The following is a 20754-nucleotide window of genomic DNA, read 5'->3' on the forward strand; positions in this document are numbered from 1 at the left end:
GAGATCTCGAAATAGTTCACTTACTGTCAACTTGCATTGAATCATTTTGCTGAATCACCACTTCCTAAAGTCACTATGACTCAGACAGGGTTTATAAGCAAAGCTTTTATCCCTATATCCCCAAAGTGCTCAGTTTGAATCTGTAAGAAAGAAGATAAATTTATAAATGGGGGGTTTATTTTTTACTTTCAGAGATAACTTACATATATTTCTCACATTTTAACTCTCTCCTGTAATGTATTTTTTAAAAAAGTTACTACAGACAGCATGCTTGGACACCCTCAAATGTCCTCAAAACCTAGGGAGTCAAAAACTGATGTCCCGGCTCTCTGAACTAGCCAGATAAATACTCTCATTAGCCTAAAACTGTCTGCTCAGCACTCCAGACTCATCTTACACTTGTCTGGGGTGACAGAGAGAACTCACTAACCTTCTTCTTAAAGAAGGAGGGAAATATTTGCCATTTCTATTGTTAACCTGTTCTGTGACCTCGGAAAACTTACTAACTTCTCCAAGACACAGTTTCTTCATGTGAAATAGAGACTATAATAGCATCTATCATACAGAGTTACTGTTAGCATTAAATAATACATGTAATATACTTTTTGAAGTATGTGACACACGGCAAAAAAAAGTTAGCTACCACTATTATTCTTAAAATCATGGAACTTTATTAGAAATTACATACAAATATATATATATACACAAATGAAACTATAAATCAGTCATAAAAAAGAATGCAATTTTGGCATTTGCAACACCATGGATGGACTTGGAGGGCATTATGCTAAGTGAAATAAGTTAAACAGAGAAAGACAAACACTGTATGGTATTACTTATGGGTAGAATCTAAAAAATAAACTAGTGAATATAATAAAAAAAGATACAGACTCAACAGACATAAAGAACAAATTAGTGGTTACCAGTGGGAGAGGGAGGAGCAAGATAGGTATAGCAGTTAAGAGGTACAAAGTGAAGTGAAGTTGCTCAGTCGTGTCCGACTCTTTGCAACCCCATGGACTGTAGCTTACCAAGCTCCTCTGTCCACGGGATTTTCAGGCAAGAGTACTGGAGTGGGTTGCCATTTCCTTCTCCAAAGAGGTACAAACTACTATATAAAAGGAAATAAGCTACCAGGGGGATTTCTCTGGTGGTCCAGTGGGAACCTGTGCTTCCCCTGCAGGGGGTCTGTGTTCAATCCCTGGTCAGGGAACTAAGATCCCACATGACATACAGTGCAGCCAAAAAAAAAAAAAGCTACAAGGATATATTGTTCAACACAGGGAATATAGCCTGCCTTTTATAAAAACTATAAATGGAGCCTGACCTTTAAAAATTGTGAATAATTATATTGTACACCTGTAAAACTTCCATTATATATATCAACTATATTTTAATAAAATTTTTTTTATATACTAAGGAACTATGCCTTAAAATGCTCTTTCACGTAAAAAAAGTCTGAAGATAAGCAGTTTGGGGCTAGCATGCAGCTCTCAAGCATTATTAATAACCGAACATTATTAATTACAATAACATTAACTCAGACTCCTATGTTTTTTCTAGGAACTTTAGCATGTGATACCCATTCTCAAATCACCTCTTGGTCCAAGATGGTTGCTAGAGCTCCAACCACCTCATCTGTATTTCAAGAAGTAGGAAGACAGGGGAAAGATAAACATGCACCTTCCTAGTTTCTGTTCTCTGTTTAACTTTGCAAAGGTTACTGAAGCTCTGAGAGTCAGAGGCCAGAAATGGCCTTATGGACAATCTAATGAGGTCTGATTCTCCATTACACTTGGGCAAACTGAGATAAACTGTGTCTATAGACAAAATGTCTTGGCCCAGGTAGTGCCAGAACTAGGGAACTGAAGAAATCTGAGATGATTAATAACTCTGGTGGTCCCATCAACTTTCCCTCTGTGGGCAACCCAGATTCAGACTCTCCAATCAAGGAAAACCAGTTCTAAGGAATTTACATGCTTAACAAATCCAGACTTCTGAAGGCCTTAATTTAGAAATAGGGACCCCCAAGCCTTAGCCTTGCCTCCCTTTCCAGCCTTCAGCCTGGCCTCTATGGAGCATTCCCAATATCTAAGCAGATAAGCCATTTTATTGCCATGTCATATTTACAGTTTAGAACTTGCTGCTGTGTTTTCTCAGATCTAGTTCATGGACTAAATAGAGAGGTGACATCAAACGGTTGAGCAAACAGCTGTCGGAAGCTGCCTCTGAGCACTCTGGGAAAGCAGCTGGTCCCCCTCCAGTGACACCCAGTGGCAGGCTCACACCGAAAGGTCATGGCTACCAAACAGCAAGCTGGCTTGGACGCGCCTGGGACATGACATCTGTTTGGAGTCCACTAATGCTGGTTTTACTCAAGAATTTGTTGTTTTTCAGGGCAACCATGGATTATTATGACGACCAACGTTTGCTGTCTATTCAATGTCTATGGAGTAAACAGAAAAGGCAACGTCTCCATCGTTAAGAAGAAGCTGGCAAACATGCTACATGTGGGCTGGGAAGGGGGTACATTTCATTCTACAGCCCTTGGAGGCCTCACACATCATACAAACCCACTTACTCGTCCCCCACCTGGGTCAGGGAAGTGCTGGGACCTTCAAGGGCAGCGAAGGTGTGGGATGGGGGAGGAGGGTGTTGGCCATAGGCCCTGAGTCAGGCTATTTTATTTCCAACCTCTTTTATTTCCAGAGAGTCACATGTGCATAAATTGTAGCCAAGACAGTAAACTCTGCAACAATACAAGTAACTACAGACTACAAAGTGAACTAAAAAACACTCACTCTGAAAGACTCCAAAAAATGACTCCAATCACTCTTCATAGCACCATGGGTTTTATAGAAAAGTGGAAGGAACTTTTAATATATTCAAATCTAATTTCCCTGTCCTCCACATAACATTCCTGTGAGATAAATTTTAGTGCCTGTTTGAACCATTTCAAGGTCTGAGATTCCTCAGTTTTTTTGAGGCAGGTTTATTAGTAATGTTCTGCTTTGGTTCTGTAATTCCTCAATAGGGAATCTTTAAGTAGCAAGGACCCGGCCTAGAGGAAGAAAGAGAAGAAAGAATCAAATCCTGTAGGGTTTAGTTACTTAAATAATAGCATAAACAAAGTCAAAAGAAAACAAGCTGGTAAAAAAAACCAAAACAAAACTGTGATACATGTAAGAATGGGGTTAATTTTCCTAATATACAAAAGCACTTATATAACAATTTGATAAAAGAATCAAATTTTAAAAATGAGAAAAGGCTATGAATAGGCAGTTCACAAGACAAAAACGGACCAGTAAGCAGATGAAAAGAGCTTTTACTCCAAACATTATTCGGTTCAGTCACTCAGTCGTGTCTGACTCTTTGTAACCCCATGGACTGCAGCATGCCAGGCTTCCTTTTCCATCACCAACTCCCAAAACTTGCTCAAACTCATGTCCATTGAGTCGGTGACGCCATCCAACCATCTCATCCTCTGTTGTCCTCCCGCCTTCACTCTTTCCCAGCATCAGGGTCTTTTCAAATGAGTCAGTTCTTCGCATCAGGTGTCCAAAGTCGTGGAGTTTCAGCTTCAGCATCAGTCCTTCCAATGAATATTCAGGACTGATTTCCTTTAGGATGGACTGGTTGGATCTCCTTGCTGTCCAAAAGACTCTCAAGTCTTCTCCAGTACCACAGTTCAAAAGCATCAATTCTTTGGTGCTCAGCTTTCTTTATGGTCCAACTCTTACAAACATTATTGGAGAACTGTAAATTCAAGCAATGAAAGGCCATTTTTCACCAATGCTTGACTAATGCCAAATCATCTGATAATACCCAACATGGGGAAACACACTCATCCTTCTCAAAGAACAATTCAGTTATGACTATTGAAATTTAAAATGGACACAGTCTTTGAAATTTAGTTCATAAATATACTTTTATAAGTGCATAGAAATATTTTCAGCAATATCTGTAATAGAGGAATGTTTGCAATAGAAGAAAGTAAACAACTTTCCTTTCTATTGATAAGCAACTGGGGTAATAAATTGAGGTACATCTCGCATGGAATACTCAGAGCTATTAAGTCAAATGAGGGAGATTTACATGGGTAAAAATTAGATATCTAAGACATATTAAGGGAAAACACAAGGTGTAGAAATGTGCGTATGAGCTTATTTATGTAAAAATTATATATGCTTGCATATTCATAGACATAATCTGCAAGAAGATATAAAGTATTAGTATTAGTAATTATTTATTTGAAAATCAAAATATGCAAAGGCAATACTATATTTCACCGCTGGATATATCATATGTAGCAAGTAGAAAACATGCATGGAGCACAGACATAATAAAATAGTTAAGGCAGGAAGAGGACTGAAACTGGCAAGGGGCCCATAAGAACTTAAAAATATATTTTAATGTTTTGTTTCATTAAGAATACAACCACAATGTTCTTTATAAATATTTGAAGAGGAAAAAAATAAAAAGACTCATTTGATTCAAACATCCATTAACATTTATAAACTCTCTTAAAATAATCAGTGAGACAATGATGACTCATTTTTTTTTTTAATGTGAAATCCTGTAGCAAGTATGGATTAAGTTTTCCTTGGAGAAATCGGATCTACTTGGTAGAACACTTTTGTACTAATCTTTTTTGTTCACTAGATTTTTCTATTAATATAGTCTGAAAAGAAGAGTTGTGCTTTCACAGCATGCTTGTTGTCAAAGAGAGCTGCTATTTTGTCAAATTGCAGCTTCTTTTGTGCTGGGGAAACAGTCTTACCTTCCTCACCCCACTTTGGAAACCTCTCATGAAAATTACTGGATCTTTTATAGATAGACCATGGGTCTCTAACAAAATTTTACTGGCAGCTACTGTTTGAAACTTGTGCAGACTGGGTCTTCATTTTCAGAAGTCAACATGTTAAAACCATTCTCAGATACGCACTGTGGAATTTGCCCTTAAATATCCTTAAACGTGCTCTTGTTCACAGATCCCCATGACACCTTCAGGAACTTTGTGCAAAATGATTCAGAATCTACCCCTCAGATTTGCTCTGTCAGAGCAGAAGTGGGCTCAGTGACTCTGCACTAATGGCCCTTTTGTCCTTCTGATTCAGGAACTCACAGTGACAAGCGATGATGATGGTACTGACCAATGAAACGTAATCATTAGTCAAGTGCAGGTGGGAGACAGTTCTTGCTTTGGATACAAGTGAGTGGTTTAACTCTTGTACTGCACACATATTACTCTCAGAGTATGACAACTGAGTTTTAAATGCACACAATGGATTTTTCTCTCAAGCACTGTGCCATAGATGCAATGGTGAATATTATCTAGCGAGAGGCTCTCATCTAAAAGTCACTTTTAGGAGACAATTTCCTACCTGGAAAACCGTCTTCAGTAGACAGCCTAGTTGGCTCGTTTCAAATTCCTAACTGAAAACCTGCTGGCCACAAATTAGCCAAAGGAAGTTTCCATAATAAGAAAAGAAAAAATGATCAGCATTACATACTCTGTCACCAACAAACCCCAAGAACAGTATCTTTCTGCGAGATCTCTGATGGTGTCTCAATGGATTCCGTTCTGAGATTCTCCGCTGGCAGAGAACTTTCTGGCAAAGCCTGCTGCCCATTTTCTTCTCCCACCCAGGCAACAAGGCTGCTGTCCTTCTGGTGTTCTCTGCACGTGCTCTGTGGGTGTCTGCCTTCTGTACAGATGCCCATCTTGCCCCTCATCCTATGGCCTTATCCATTAGGGCACACTAGGTCTCCCTGTGGTTCCAGGTGCTAGCAGGTGAACGAAGAAGCCTCAGGTCAGTAGGTACGGCTCTTCTCTGCAGCTCTCACAATGAGCCTTTCTTACTCTGAAGCTTTGCATTATTTTTATTATCTAATAGCTACAACATATCAAGCCCTATACACTCTAGACCTCACTGTCCAGTGCAGGAGTCAAGAGCCTCATGTGGCTTCTGAACACCTGAAATGTGGTTACATCAAATTGAGATGTGCTGAAAGTGTAAAATACACAATGGGTTTTTAAGACTTAGTATAAAAAACTGTAAAATTTCCCATTAACAATTTTTATGTTGATTGCATGTTGGAATGGTAAGATTTTGGATACACTGGGTAAATAAAATACATTATTAAAATTAATTTTACTGTTTCTTTTTTACATGTAGCTACTGAACAATTTAAAGTTACTTATGTGGCCCACATTATATTTCTATTGGATGACATTACTCTGGACAAGTGTTCATCCATACCATCCTTCAAATATTATTGATGGCCTACTAGAGTTCAGGCACTAAAGCAGGTACAGATGCATTGGTGGGGTTTGTGAAGTATGCCAAGCCTTTGCCCTCATAAAGACAGTAGATAAGAAGGCAGAAAGATGGATAATCACAATACAGGGTAGGTACAACAAAGAAACAGCCTCAGTTTTGTTGCTCAGTCGTGTCTGACTCTTTGTGACCCCATGCACTGCAGATTGCCAGGCTTCCCGGTCCATCACCAACTCCCAAAGCTTGCTCAAACTCATGTCCATCGAGTTGGTGATGCCATCCAACCATCTCATCCTCTGTCACTCTCTTCTCCTCCTGCCTTCGATCTCTCTCAGCATCACGGTCTTTTCAAATGAGTCAGTTCTTCACATCAGGTGGCCAAAGAAACAACCAAAGTATCACAATAGATAATAGCAACGGTGAGAGGCTGGGACCTATTTATGTGGAGTGGCCAGGGAAGATTGCACCAAGAAGGTAACACCGGTGTAGAGACCTGAGGGTGATGTGCCAGATGCATGAAACCCAGGTGGAGCAGGACTTCAGAGGAGAGAAGGGTCGGTACAGACCCTGAGGGTCCTGGAGTACCGTTGGTGAAGGGGACCACTGGATACCATATAAGGCTGTTCATGGAAACATGCAGGCCTGACAGGTCAAAAGGAGTTCAGATTTTACTCAAGGCAAATGGGAAGCCAAAGAAAAGATTTAAGAAGAGTGGCAGATTGATCCATTTTATGCTTAAAATATGTTTTTTTGGCAACTGTGTAAAGAATGGATTGAAAGGGACAGTGGAAGATTCTATAGTTAAGAGGCAACTGCAGCAGTTCAGAATAGAAGGGTGGTAACTTATTCTAAGGTGGTAGCAGTAAAAAGTGCTCAATATATTTCACTCATCCCGAAGTCTTCCAGGCTTCCGGGCTCAAAGGGACACAAAGACCATCAAATGTAAATGAATAACTAGGAGAGTTCAGGTCCCTTCTTAATGTTTCTGAGGACCACCAAAGAGGAAGTTACATTTTCCTGGTGGTTCCTCACCACTTGTCCCTGGTCTCTGCTCTAGACACAACACTTGATCCCTTATCAACGTCTGCAGGATGCCCCAGCCTGTCCCAATCAATCCTTCTCTTGATTCCTTAAAGCAGTGTTAATTCAAGTCTAAGGAAGCTGCAAAGCTCCACTAAGACACAGGAAAGGGTAACAAGAAACTGGAGCACCAAAGAAAAGCAACCTTCACTTTATTATCTACCATGCCTGTTGGGAAGAGCACTCTGGTCTTATTGCTTTTTCCCTCTGGTTCCAGGGAGAAAATTGCAAAATCCCATGGCTTTATTTCTCATAGCAAGCTACTTTTAAACCCACTGTATCCCAATCTCTCCCGTCCAGGTGGGTCTGGACTTTGCCTCTCAGAAGTAGATGGCCCATCAATATCCTTTCCTAATCAAAAGCATAAATTTTCCTCTGTTGAGGATCTTTCATGTGGAAGCATCTGAAATTAGGTTTTAAAATCACATTTTCTTTCCTCCACCCTTGTATGATCTTATTTAATTCTCCTCATGAAGTAGATGTTACACCCATTCATGAAGAAGAAAAGTGAAGCTAAAAGAGGTGGCCGAGAATAATTTGCTCCAAATCCTACAACCAATCAGGGATGGAGAGAAGACTGAAAACTGAATCCAGCTAAAACCCTGCCTGGCCATCAGCAGCCTACACCACCTCCTGGCAGAGATGGGGCCCAAGGGCAAGGTCATTTTTCTCCTCAAAGCACCATCACCTGCTCCTCTCCCTTTTGGGAATCCACTTTTTGCCTAGACATCTAGAGATTCAAGGATACATCTTGCAGAATCCATTATGTCTTTCCTCCGTGAGTGGAGAAAACAATCAGAAAATGGGCAGAAGGAGGTAACTATGTAGATAACAGGCCAGGAAAATCAAGAAATGGACACCTTATAGCCTTGGCTTTTTTTTTTTTAATTACAAAGCAAGGTTATCTGCTGAGCCCGGGCTAAGGAAGGTAAGGAAAATGGTGGAGACCCTAGCTGTCCACTGAGGTGCTACAATACCTCACATGGGCGAGGAAAGGGGGCAGCTACTGTGTGTGGATTTAGGTACTTCAGGATGCACTCTGTACAAAATGGGATTCCCATCTGTTAGTTATTATCGTATCTACCATACTCAGGTAAGGGTATTCCACTGTTAAGAGATAAAAATTTCACCTTAACCAATGGAAAGCCATTTTAATACCAAGCACTTTGGAAAGTTCCTGGTGTTAGCAAGGGGTCCAGGGATTAGTTATTCAAAGTTAGTTATTAATATATTGTTGTTTTGAATAGGAAGTTCTCTCAGAAATTCCTCTCATATCATATACTATAAGCAACTGTGTCAACATTTGTTCCTTAACTCTAAGACTTTCCCTTTTCTAAAATTATTCCTTGGGTCTAAAGAAGGCACTTTTGAAAACTGCATTTTTGGATTATCACGTCCCAGAATCTTGTTTAGAGGCAAATGTTTTCTCATATAAATTCTCTTGACCCTCTCTTGAACCTTCCCCAGATCCTCTGCATGGAGTTGTTGGGTCAGGGGCTGTCACAGACACCACGAGAATTGGGCCTCAGCCTTTGGGGGAAATGACGCCTTTGTATTACATGAGAGGAAAACTTTGTTTTTGGAGACTTCCCCCAACACTGAATCTTGCCTTGGCTTTTGCAAAACCATATCCAAACTTTTAGAAAAAATTCACAATAGCATTGTTTGGTATTGTTTTCACATTCTCTCATCTCCCTATACCTATTGTTTTTATCTATTTCTGTTGCACCCTGAGACAGCAAAGCTGAGAACATTCATTTGCATAAACAATTCAATGTCACTCTAAAATAGAGATCCATACTACTACACTATACTGTCATGAACCATTTAGGAACTGTTTTATTTCAGAAAGTAGGGACAGAGTATGTTTGATTGAATAACTACAAATGTATCCTTCAGTTCAGTTCAGTCACTCAGTCATGTCCAACTCTTTGTGACTCCATGAATTGCAGCACGCCAGGCCTCCCTGTCCATCACCAACTCCCGGAGTTCACTCAGACTCACATCCATCGAGTCAGTGATGCCATCCAGCCATCTCATCCTCTGTCGTCCCCTTCTCCTCCTGCCCCCAATCCCTCCCAGTATCAGAGTCTTTTCCAATGAGTCAGCTCTTCACATCAGGTGGCCAAAGTACTGGAGTTTCAGCTTTAGCATCATTCCTTCCAAAGAACACCCAGGACTGATCTCCTTTAGAATGGACTGGTTGGATCTCCTTGCAGTCCAAGGGACTCTCAAGAGTCTTCTCCAACACCACAGTTCAAAAGCATCAATTCTTCGGCGCTCAGCTTTCTTCACAGTCCAACTCTCCTTAGTTTTGTCTTATTAAGATTGAAAATTCACCCCACAGTTACAAGGCCTTAGGTGATGTGGCCTCTCACTACCTCTCAGATCTCATCTCCCATTCAAACCTTGTGGATTCTACATCCTACAAACATCTTGAACACACAAGTTTTCCTATGAATCTAAAACCTCTTTAGCCATCTATTTTGGCTCACCTTCTTATCCTGACTCCACAATACAATCCACATATATTGCACTACTTTTGTCCTCCGAATAGGCCATATACTTCTATACCTCCTCATCTTTCACAAGCTTTCTCTGCCCCAAATCACTTTTTCACCTGGTTTACTTAGACTCTTAAAACAAGCTCAAACGTCCCTCCCTCCCCAAAGCTTTTCTTGACCTCTCTCCCAGTCTGAATTAACTGAGTTAAATGTATTCTTTATGGCCATACTGTTGTCAACTTGTCAAAGTGTGCTACATGACAGAGGGTTGTTGTCTACAAATCCCACTATTCCCAAGGTTTGTGATACAGTGATGACCAGGAAGCAGCTTTCCAGCCAGGGACTGTATTTCCCAGCCTCCCTTGCATCCTGAGGTGGCCATGTGACCAGTTTTTGCCAATGGAATGTGAGCAGAAATGAGGCATGCCACTTTTAGGGCTGAAACAGTTTAAGAAGCAGACATACCTCCTCCACTGTCTGTTCCTTCTTCAATCTTGACGCAATTGACAGTAAGGCCCAGGGGATGGGTAGCCACAAGATGGAAGGACCTGGCCATTAAAATGGAACACCTGCCTTGGACAATTATGGGAGAAATAAACAACTTCAAGGAATCTCTTATTTTGTTGTAAGGAAAAGTTGTTTTTTTAAAAAAGTATTGGTTTACAGGTAAACAGTAAATCTGTAGAAAATTAGTCAATTGATTTCAGCACCATTTGATCATTTTATGGGACTTTTGGTTCTTGAATAATGAAAGATTCAATGGGCTTATTTAGGTTGGTGCCAGTTTTTGGAGTAGAAAGAATAAAGGTCTGGACAACTAGAAAATCTCTCAATACATGTTAAAGTTCAACTCAGAGCTGTTCCCTACCAACTTACTTTTTAAACAATATCTTAAGTAAATTTTAATACTATTTTTGGCAAGAGGACTAGGAATTCAAGAAACACATGCATAGAGAACATTAATTTAAATGCATAATCACTAGTAAACATCTATTTTAAATGTTGTCACTGTTCTGCTAAATCTTTTAAAAATGATACTTGGTCTACTAGTACTTCTGTGATAAAGTAACTGATTAGTATTAAATAACTTGAATGGCAATTCTGAAAGAAATATTAGCTAAAACATTATCCTAGACTTCAGGAAGGAATAAAGTTTCAAGCTGAAACCAGGAGAACCTTCCAAACATTTGTTTGTTTGAAGTCTGAAAGAAAGAAACATACATACTGGTAACAAAAATGGGAGAGAGGAAACGGAAAGGGAAGGCTATTCTATTTAAGGAGGTTGTTACTTTACGGCCCAAGAGTACTGAATCAATGGTACTGAAATTTCAGAGAATTGAAGAAGGAAGAGGTGAGTAATAGGAAGATAAGTTTTTCTGACAGACACATCACATTTCAGACACCTGAACAATCACATAGGCAGCATACGTCTGTAGGTGCCATGAGTCTAAATAGAAAGTAAATTGTCAGGAATAGACAGGGAGGTTTGGTAAAACCCTGAATGACTTAGAGTAGCAGAGTGGTGGTGTATCTGGAGGAACTCCCACAATATAGGGTAAAAAAGAAGTCAGTAGGCACACATATAAAAAAATATCCCAAAGAAGAACCAAACTATATAACTGATACATAATAAAAGGGACAGATCTCTTTTATTTCTGGCATAGATTTATTTCTTATAGATCTTGGGCCAGAAACCTTACAACTAGAAACAGAAATACTTACATGTGTATGTTAGATGTTTCTAACACTGCCTAAGTTATTTGCTTGTAAGTCTTCCCCATGAGAGTAAGCAACCTGTGAACATATGTGGCTTCATTCATTCTCTGTGTCTCTGTCTCCTAGCACCACTTCTAAAACATGGTAAGTACTCAGGTATCTGTTGAATTTCATTTTGCTACTATATACAGAAAGATGCACTTTTGGACACCAGAGAAGGGGAGTGAAGAGATACATATGGTGTCAAAAAATCACTTGTAGCTAAAATATTGTCCTAGAAAACTCAGTTCAGTTCAGTTCAGTCGCTCAGTCATGTCTGACTCTTCGTGACCCCATGAATCGCAGCATGCCAGGCCTCCCTGTCCATCACCAACTCCCGGAGTTCACCCAAACTCACGTCCATCGAGTCGCTGATGCCATCCAGCCATCTCATCCTCTATCGTGCCTTCTCCTCCTGCCCCCAATCCCTCCCTAGGAAAACTAGCTATACACTTTACAGATTTGGGGCCAGGTTGTTGGTCACTGAATGCTACTCACTTCATTTGTGTTTCCTTTGAGCCAAGGAGGATGGGAATTCTGACTCCTTGCTTTCATGCCGTTGGGATTGTGCACTTACATGCCTGTCAGCCTTGCTCTGAGGAAACAAATAACTAATAAACATCGCTGAAACATACTTAACTGTCTCAGATGAGATTAGTAATGTAGGTTTAAATTCTAGCCACCTATATTTTCTTCCTGTCAGCCTTTCCCGAATTCCTAACGTGGGCTATGCAAGCTGGCTTGGTTGCACTTGGAAGACACACACACACACACACACCCCACACGCACGCACACGCGCGCGCACACACACACACCCCCTACACACACACAGGTTTCCTTTGACTTTAATGCATAGACTCCCAGCTCATTTCCTTTAGAACACTGCCCCTGAATTGCTAATTACTTCACGGTCTTTTTTTAAGTACACTTTCCTCCTAGACTGACAGAGCCAGCTGCAGCATTGTACTGTCTATGGAAATGATATCATCAGTACTCTGTCCTTGAATAAGACCACAATCATTACATGTGGCTCTTTTTCACAGAGCAGGAACCGAATATACGCTTGTTTACAGCAACAGTGCTCACTAAGTTATCATGTTGGCACCCTATCAGCTAGCAACTTGAAATCAAAAGAAAAGTTGGCATGAAATACCTGAATCCTCTTTTAAAGTAACAGTCATTTTAATACAGTACTACTGTTTAAAATGTTAGCTTGATATATTTTCTCATATTCAAATTCAGCACATGAATTCTGATAAGTCAGCTGAAAATTATATTTTGCTTATAGTCATTATTCATTAGATATATTTCTTATACTTCTCTATTTCAATTTTACATCAAAATTATAACATACTGTTTAATTACAATAAATTTGGTACTAATTACAAAATTTAATAATTATTAAATAAAAATTTTAATAGTTATAACTAAGTCATTTTTATACCTGGCATAAAAGTTAGACTGCATTCCTGCAATCCCATTCCTTACAGAGAGCATCTATTAATCACTTTATGTATCAGCTTTGCTTTTTCATGGATGGGCTCTTACATGTATTCATTTTTAGGGGTAGCAAATAATTTTGTCTGAATTAAATGAATTTGTTATTTAATCAAATGATAATATAAAAATAAAATATTTGAGAGCCATACTACCATGAAAAATGTATAAACATCTTTTATTAAAGTAATATTACCATCTGGCAAATATTAGTGAAGCATTCCATTAAACTATAAATAATTTTAATTTGGTTCTCATTAAAAACAAAAACAGGCAATTTTATAATCTGAAACAAAGATTTCATATTTTCTTAAATGATTCTCTAAAATATATCTTTTGTACAGTCAAAATGTTAACACTATTTACAAAAAGACTATTAAATATTTAAAATTTATTTCTATCTTTAGTAAATCAATCTTTTCATTTTGTCAATTATTTTCATACTTTCAAAAAGTAAACACATTAACAAATTCTAAATAAATGTAAAATTTTAATTAAGTTGGCAATTAATTTTTAATTATACTTCTCCCCCTTTTTTTCACCTAGTAAATATGGGAACTTGCAGAAATAAAACATCAATTTTACCTGTTTTCATTTGACATTCCACAGAATATCACTTAAGGAAAAAGAGTTCCATTGCTAAAACGACTCTGAAAAGTAAGGAAGTTGAGGTCTTAGAAAGTGTGTATGTGGTAGATCTAAGTTTATAGCCCAGGTTGTAGCTCAACCTACTGTTGGGCTTACTGTTGCTGTTGTCGCTAAGTTGTATCCAATTCTTTTGCGACTCCATGGACTGTACCCACGGACTGTACATAGCCTGCCAGGCTCCTCTGTCCATGGGATTTCTCCAACAAGAATATTGGAGTGGTTGCCATTTCCTTTTCTAAGGGATCTTCCTGACCCAGGGATCGGACATGCCTCTACCACTGAGCCACCAGGGAAGCCCACTTGGTTTACCCTACCATCCCACATATACACTACTTCTTCAACCTCCCGCAATGTATCTTTTTTCTAACTTTCACTACATTTTGCTTGTATCTTTTGAAAAATAACCATTTGAATGGGTCTTATCTATGGTCAGGAATCCTTCAAAAGCAGTAAAATACCAACAATAGCTAAAAGAGTAGTTCATGTCTTTATATATACAACGCTTGATGAGAATTCTATCAAAATTAATCAACCATGCAACTGGAATTTGCAAGTCGTATTCTATCAAAATTAATCAACCATGCAACTGGAGTTTGCAAGTGGTATTGTATCTGTGAATTAATTTTACTAATCACCTTGATCTCTCTTCATAATGCCCAAATGCAGTTAAAGAGAAAACAGAGTTGCATCTCATTTACTTATAAATTAGAGACATTTTAGTATTTTTCCTACCCCATTAAGATGATTTTGTAAAAACACAAACAAAAGTGATCCAATGCTGTTTTCTAAGTATTAGTGTAACACACTCAATTTAGATATCTGGTGTACAAAAGCATCAAGAGCCAGAAAAATATCAACCATAATGCTGTCATCTTACCACAACCTGTAATACATACTGTTGGATATTATTTTCTTCTCTTTTTCTATGCTTTTTTCCTAATCATGTAGTGGAGATCATACCAAATGTAAAAGTTTGTTCTCACCTGTCACAATCACTAATTATTTCCCCACACTGAAAATCTTCCTTGCAAAAAAAAATTTAATGGCAGCATGTTTCATCTTAGAAATTAACAAATCCCTTAATATATTGGACATTAATGGATGGACCTGGATCTCTTTTTGAATTAACACAGGACTTTCAACACTTTTTACCTTTGAATTGTATTCAATGTATAGCTCAAGTAGGGTCCTACAAAAATACAAAATCTTAAAAACAAAGAAAATGCGGGATATATATTTCAGTAGGTTAAAAAGCCAATATAATGTCCTCTTTGCTGATCCTATCATATTAACTACAAACAGTTTATTGGGGGGAAAAAGGAATAGTCACTATCATCCACATAGGTACATATAAAAATATCCTACAACCATTAGTTATAGTTATTTTTCATCTTCTCCCATCACAAAAATTTTTAATCAGACAAATCATAATGAAAGACTAATATATCCAACTAAATTTTTTAATTTTTCTGAAACTAATTTAAGATACCACAAAAATAGGTAAAAAGACTAATGACATGGCAAAAGATCACTATACTTTAATATAACTTTCACAATACTTTGGCTACCTGATGCAAAGAGCTGACTCACTGGAAAAGACCCTGATGCTAGGAAAGACCAGGGCAAGAGAAGGGGATGAGAGAGGATGAGATAGTTGGATGGCATCATTGATTCAATGGACATGAGTATAAACAATCTCCGGGAGATAGTGAAGGACAGGGAAGTCTGGCGTGCTGCAGTTCATGGGGTCGCAACAAGTCAGACATGACTTTCACACAAAGTGGTAGTAAAATGTACAAAGGAGTTAGAAAATTTATATAATACAAATGCCCAAAAATCTATGAAAATGTTCACTCTCATACCTCAAACATACTAGGAAGGTTTTACTTTTGATTTAGAGATTAGGTAAGAATTTAAAAGCATGAAACAGTAAGTGCTTGAAATATACAAAGATATGTTTCTGCAACTTAAAACTTGTTCACCAAACACATTTTTTTACAAGAGATAATAAGATGGGAATTTCAGTCACACTTGTTAAAGAGTACATTCTATATTATTAAAATGAACCTAAACTTCCTATAAAACAAAGAAACTTTAAAAGAAAACAAGATGACTAGCATTAAAAGCTGACAGGTGTAGACTTAATACATTTGTAGGAAAAAGGATCACCAAGGCATTAGACCAGTAGTCTATGATAGATGATAAAGTACTAGAGCCTTGTGGCTCAGATGGTAAAGAATCTGCCTTCAATGCAGGAGACTCAGGTTCAATCCCTGGGTTGGGAAGATTCCCTGGAGAAGGGAATGGCAACACACTCTAGTACTCTTGATAGAGGATCCTGGCGGCCTACATCCATGGGGTCACAAAGAGTAGGACATGACTGAACAACTTTCACTTTCACTCCCCCATATTAAAAAAAGATCAGCTGGGAGTATCTTTTTTTAGTTTTTTTCCTTTCTATTCTTCCCTCAAAAGTCAATGGTTACATTACAAGAGGATTAACAAGTAAACTTTGCACAAAGTTAAATATTACAGAAAACTTGAGGGTAGAGCAGCTCCGTACTGCCCTTGGCCGAGTCAGGGAGAACTAACTAATGAGCTTGTATCACAACCTGAAAACTCCTGGCAAGAGCAGGCCTGTGAACCCCCTGGGAAGAGAGATGAACAGGTTAACAAATCTTACTATAGTATAAGATGTCTTCAGATAGAATTGACCAGGATGTGGGTACTCTTTTGGAAAGATAACTGGGCAATATGTAAATAATGCTTTTTAAAAATCGACACACCTTTACTGGGCAATTCAATTTGTAAACTGAATAAAAAACAAATTCAAGTATTAATTGTAGTATTTGTAGTAAAAAATAAGGAACAATTTAACAACATTAGAATGGTTAAATAAATAACAATCCAAACAGGCAAACACAATATATTCATTAAAATAATGTCATGTAAGAGATGTTTATAGTACATTGTGAAAAAAATTACAGGGTTTTAAAATTCTGTATTCAGAATACTGACTCAAATTTATACCCATTTCAAAGTGTTGACAGTGGTTTTATTAGAATGATGGAGCAATGAACGAATTTTCCTTTTGCTATTATGTCTCTTTTCTAGTTTTTACTCAAAGAAATCATGCATTTCTTAACTTTTTTACATTCACAAACACTTTTATATACTAAAAAGATAATTACAAAAATTAAAGGGACAAACGGGAAAATCTAATGATCAAAGACTAATATATTTTCTATTTAAAGAACTTATTCCATTCACAAGAAAAACACTAAGATTCTAATAATAAACGAACAAAAGCATAGGAAGAATTTGAAGCATGTAAGAAAAATAGTCTCAATAATCAAGTAAGTGCAAAATAAGACAACATGCTTATCCTTTTATTCGAGTGGAAAAGGCCCCCCTCCCAAGTATACAATATTAATAAAGTACGGAAAAATAGGCATTCTTAAATCCCATCAAACCATTTAATCCAATAGTTTCTCTGCTGGGATTCCAGCCAAAAGAAATACAGGAATACTCTGAACTATGAAAACAACTTTCAGTGGAAGCTGTCCATCACGATGTTCCTTATAAAAGAAAATAATGGAAATACAGTAGAACATTTTTTGGGGATTTAAATAAGAAAAGAATTTAAACACTGGATCTATTTCAAAAATACTTTATCCATTTTGATATGCTAGAATGTAAGGCATGTAGTGATATGAAAAACTGGTCATTCATGAAGCCCAACTCAAGCAATCCCCCAAAAGTTGGATGTTGTAAGTCATAAGGAACACATTCAAAGGGACTGCCAGAGGCTATTTTCTGTTGTGAAAATATCACTCTTTTCATGGGACAAAGGTTATTTACCACCAAAAAGAGGATATTCCAGATGTGAAAACTAAAAAAAAGGAAGGGCATAAAAGATCAAGATGATGATGACCCAGATCTTTTCCCAAAAGAGCTGTTTTACCATTTATTATTTCAATGTCTGCAGATGCTAAAACACAAACTCTGGTGCATTCCTGACATTCCTAGATGCAATCACACAGATCTCAAAGAAATAAGATTTGTACATATTTATTTGTTCTGCATGATGCTTTTAGGCAATTTTTAAGAAAACAAGTGTTATTTCTATTAGAAGAACTAGTTAGAAAAATAAATAGTCACTTTGAATTCCTTTTGAAATAGATCAGATCAGATCAGATCAGTCGCTCAGTCGTGTCCGACTCTTTGCGACTCCATGAATCGCAGCACGCCAGGCCTCCCTGTCCATCACCAACTCCCGGAGTTCACTCAGACTCACGTCATCAAGTCGGTGATGCCATCCAGCCATCTCACTCTCTGTCGTCCCCTTCTCCTCCACCCCAATCCCTCCCAGCATCAGAGTCTTTTCCAATGAGTCAACTCTTCCCATGAGGTGGCCAAAGTACTGGAGTTTCAGCTTCAGCATCATTCCTTCCAAAGAAATCCCAGGGCTGATCTCCTTCAGAATGGACTGGTTGGATCTCCTTGCAGTCCAAGGGACTCTCAAGAGTCTTCTCCAACACCACAATTCAAAAGCATCAATTCTTCGGCGCTCAGCTTTCTTCACAGTCCAACTCTCACATCCTTACATGACCACAGGAAAAACCATAGCCTTGAGTAGACGAACCTTTGTTGGCAAAGTAATGTCTCTGCTTTTGAATATGCTATCTAGGTTGGTCATAACTTTCCTTCCAAGGAGTAAGCATCTTTTAATTTCATGGCTGCAGTCACCATTTGTAGTGATTTTGGAGCCCAGAAAAATAAAGTCTGCCACTGTTTCCCCATCTATTTCCCATGAAGTGATGGGACCGGATGCCATGATCTTCATTTTCTGAATGCTGAGCTTTAAGCCAACTTTTTCACTCTCCACTTTCACTTTCATCAAGAGGCTTTTGAGTTCCTCTTCACTTTCTGCCATAAGGGTGGTGTCATCTGCATATCTGACGTTATTGATATTTCTCCCTGCCATCTTGATTCCAGCTTGTGTTTCTTCCAGTCCAGCTTTTCTCATGATGTACTCTGCATATAAGTTAAATAAACAGGGTGACAATATACAGCCTTGATGTACTCCTTTTCCTATTTGGAACCAGTCTTTTGTTCCATGTCCAGTTCTCACTGTTGCTTCCTGACCTGCATACAAATTTCTCAAGAGGCAGATCAGGTGTTCTGGTATTCCCATCTCTGTCAGAATTTTCCACAGTTTATTGTGATCCACACAGTCAAAGGCTTTGGCATAGTCAATAAAGCAGAAATAGATGTTTTTCTGGAACTCTCTTGCTTTTTCCATGATCCATCGGATGCTGGCAATTTGATTTCTGGTTCCTCTGCCTTTTCTAAAACAAGCTTGAACATCTGGAAGTTCACGGTTCACATATTGCTGAAGCCTGGCTTGGAGAATTTTGAGCATTACTTTACTAGCATGTGAGATGAGTGCAATTGTGCGGTAGTTTGAGCATTCTTTGGCATTGCCTTTCTTTGGGATTGGAATGAAAACTGACCTTTTCCAGTCCTGTGGCCACTGCTGAGTGTTCCAAATTTGCTGGCATATTGAGGGCAGCACTTTCACAGCATCATCTTTCAGGATTTGAAATAGCTCAACTGGAATTCCATCACCTCCACTAGCTTTGTTCGTAGTGATGCTTTCTAAGGCCCACTTGACTTCACATTCCAGGATGTCTGGCTCTAGGTCAGTGATCACACCATTGTGATTATCTGGGTTGTGAAGATCTTTTTTGTACAGGTCTTCTGTGTATTCTGGCCATCTCTTCTTAGTATCTTCCGCTTCTGTTAGGTCCATACCGTTTCTGTCCTTTATCGAGCTCATCTTTGCATGAAATGTTCCTTTGGTAGCTCTGATTTTCTTGAAGAGATCCCTAGTCTTTCCCATTCTGTTGTTTTCCTCTATTTCTTTGCATTGATCGCTGAAGGCGGCTTTCTTATCTCTTCTTGCTATTCTTTGGAACTCTGCATTCAGATGTTTATATATTTCCTTTTCTCCTTTGCTTTTCACTTCTCTTCTTTTCACAGCTATTTGTAAGGCTTCCCCAGACAGCCATTTTGCTTTTTTGCATTTCTTTTCTATGGGAATGGTCTTGATCCCTGTCTTCTGTACAATGTCACGAACCTCATTCCATAGTTCATCAGGCACTCTATCTATCAAATCTAGGCCCTTAAATCTATTTCTCACTTCCACTGTATAATCATAAGGTGTTTGATTTAGGTCATACCTGAATGGTCTAGTGGTTTTCCCTACTTTCTTCAATTTAAGTCTGAATTTGGCAATAAGGAGTTCATGGTCTGAGCCACAGTCAGCTCCTAGTCTTGTTTTTGCTGACTGTATAGAGCTTCTCCATCTTTGGCTGCAAAGAATATAATCAATCTGATTTCGGTGTTGACCATCTGGTGATGTCCACGTGTAGAGTCTTCTCTTGTGTTGTTGGAAGAGGGTGTTTGCTATGACCAGTGCATTTTCTTGGCAAAACTCTATTAGTCTTTGCCCTGCTTCATTCCGTATTCCAAGGCCAAATTTGCCTGTTATACCAGGTGTTTCTTGACTTCCTACTTTTGCATTCCAGTCCCCTATAATGAAAAGGACATCTTTTTTGGATGTTAGTTCTAGAAGGTCTTGTAGGTCTTCATAGAACCGTTCAACTTCAGATTCTTCAGCGTTACTGGTTGGGGCATAGACTTGGATTACTGTGATATTGAATGGTTTGCCTTGGAAACGAACAGAGATCATTCTGTCGTTTTTGAGATTGCATCCAAGTACAAAATAAGGCAGAATTAAATAAAAATTGAGATAAGAATTAAATTGAGACAATTAAATGAGGTAGTTCTATGCTACAATCACATAGTTAAGAAAAATTCATACATGGGGGAGTGAGCACAAAAATATTAATAGTTTGTTCACTGATTTGTCAACACGTATACACGGAACACCTGTTACGTACTAGGGCACTGTGTTCAGTGCT

General features: G+C 38.4%; 1 protein-coding gene across 1 annotated transcript in view; it reads right to left on the reverse strand.

Annotated features, from left to right (window-relative positions):
• Positions 1-648: 648 nt before the first annotated feature.
• ARL5A (ARF like GTPase 5A) overlaps positions 649-20754 on the reverse strand; it is a 50098-nt gene continuing 29992 nt past the window's right edge. Inside the window, exon 7 of the transcript XR_015146248.1 lies at positions 649-3061. The gene's annotated coding sequence lies outside the window, so the exon portion shown is untranslated. The remainder of the gene's footprint in view (positions 3062-20754) is intronic.

This window comes from Bos grunniens, chromosome 2 (assembly GCF_055505025.1).
Source record: "Bos grunniens cultivar Pamir isolate PY7600 chromosome 2, Bosgru_T2T1.0, whole genome shotgun sequence".
Taxonomy (NCBI): Eukaryota; Metazoa; Chordata; class Mammalia; order Artiodactyla; family Bovidae; genus Bos; species Bos grunniens.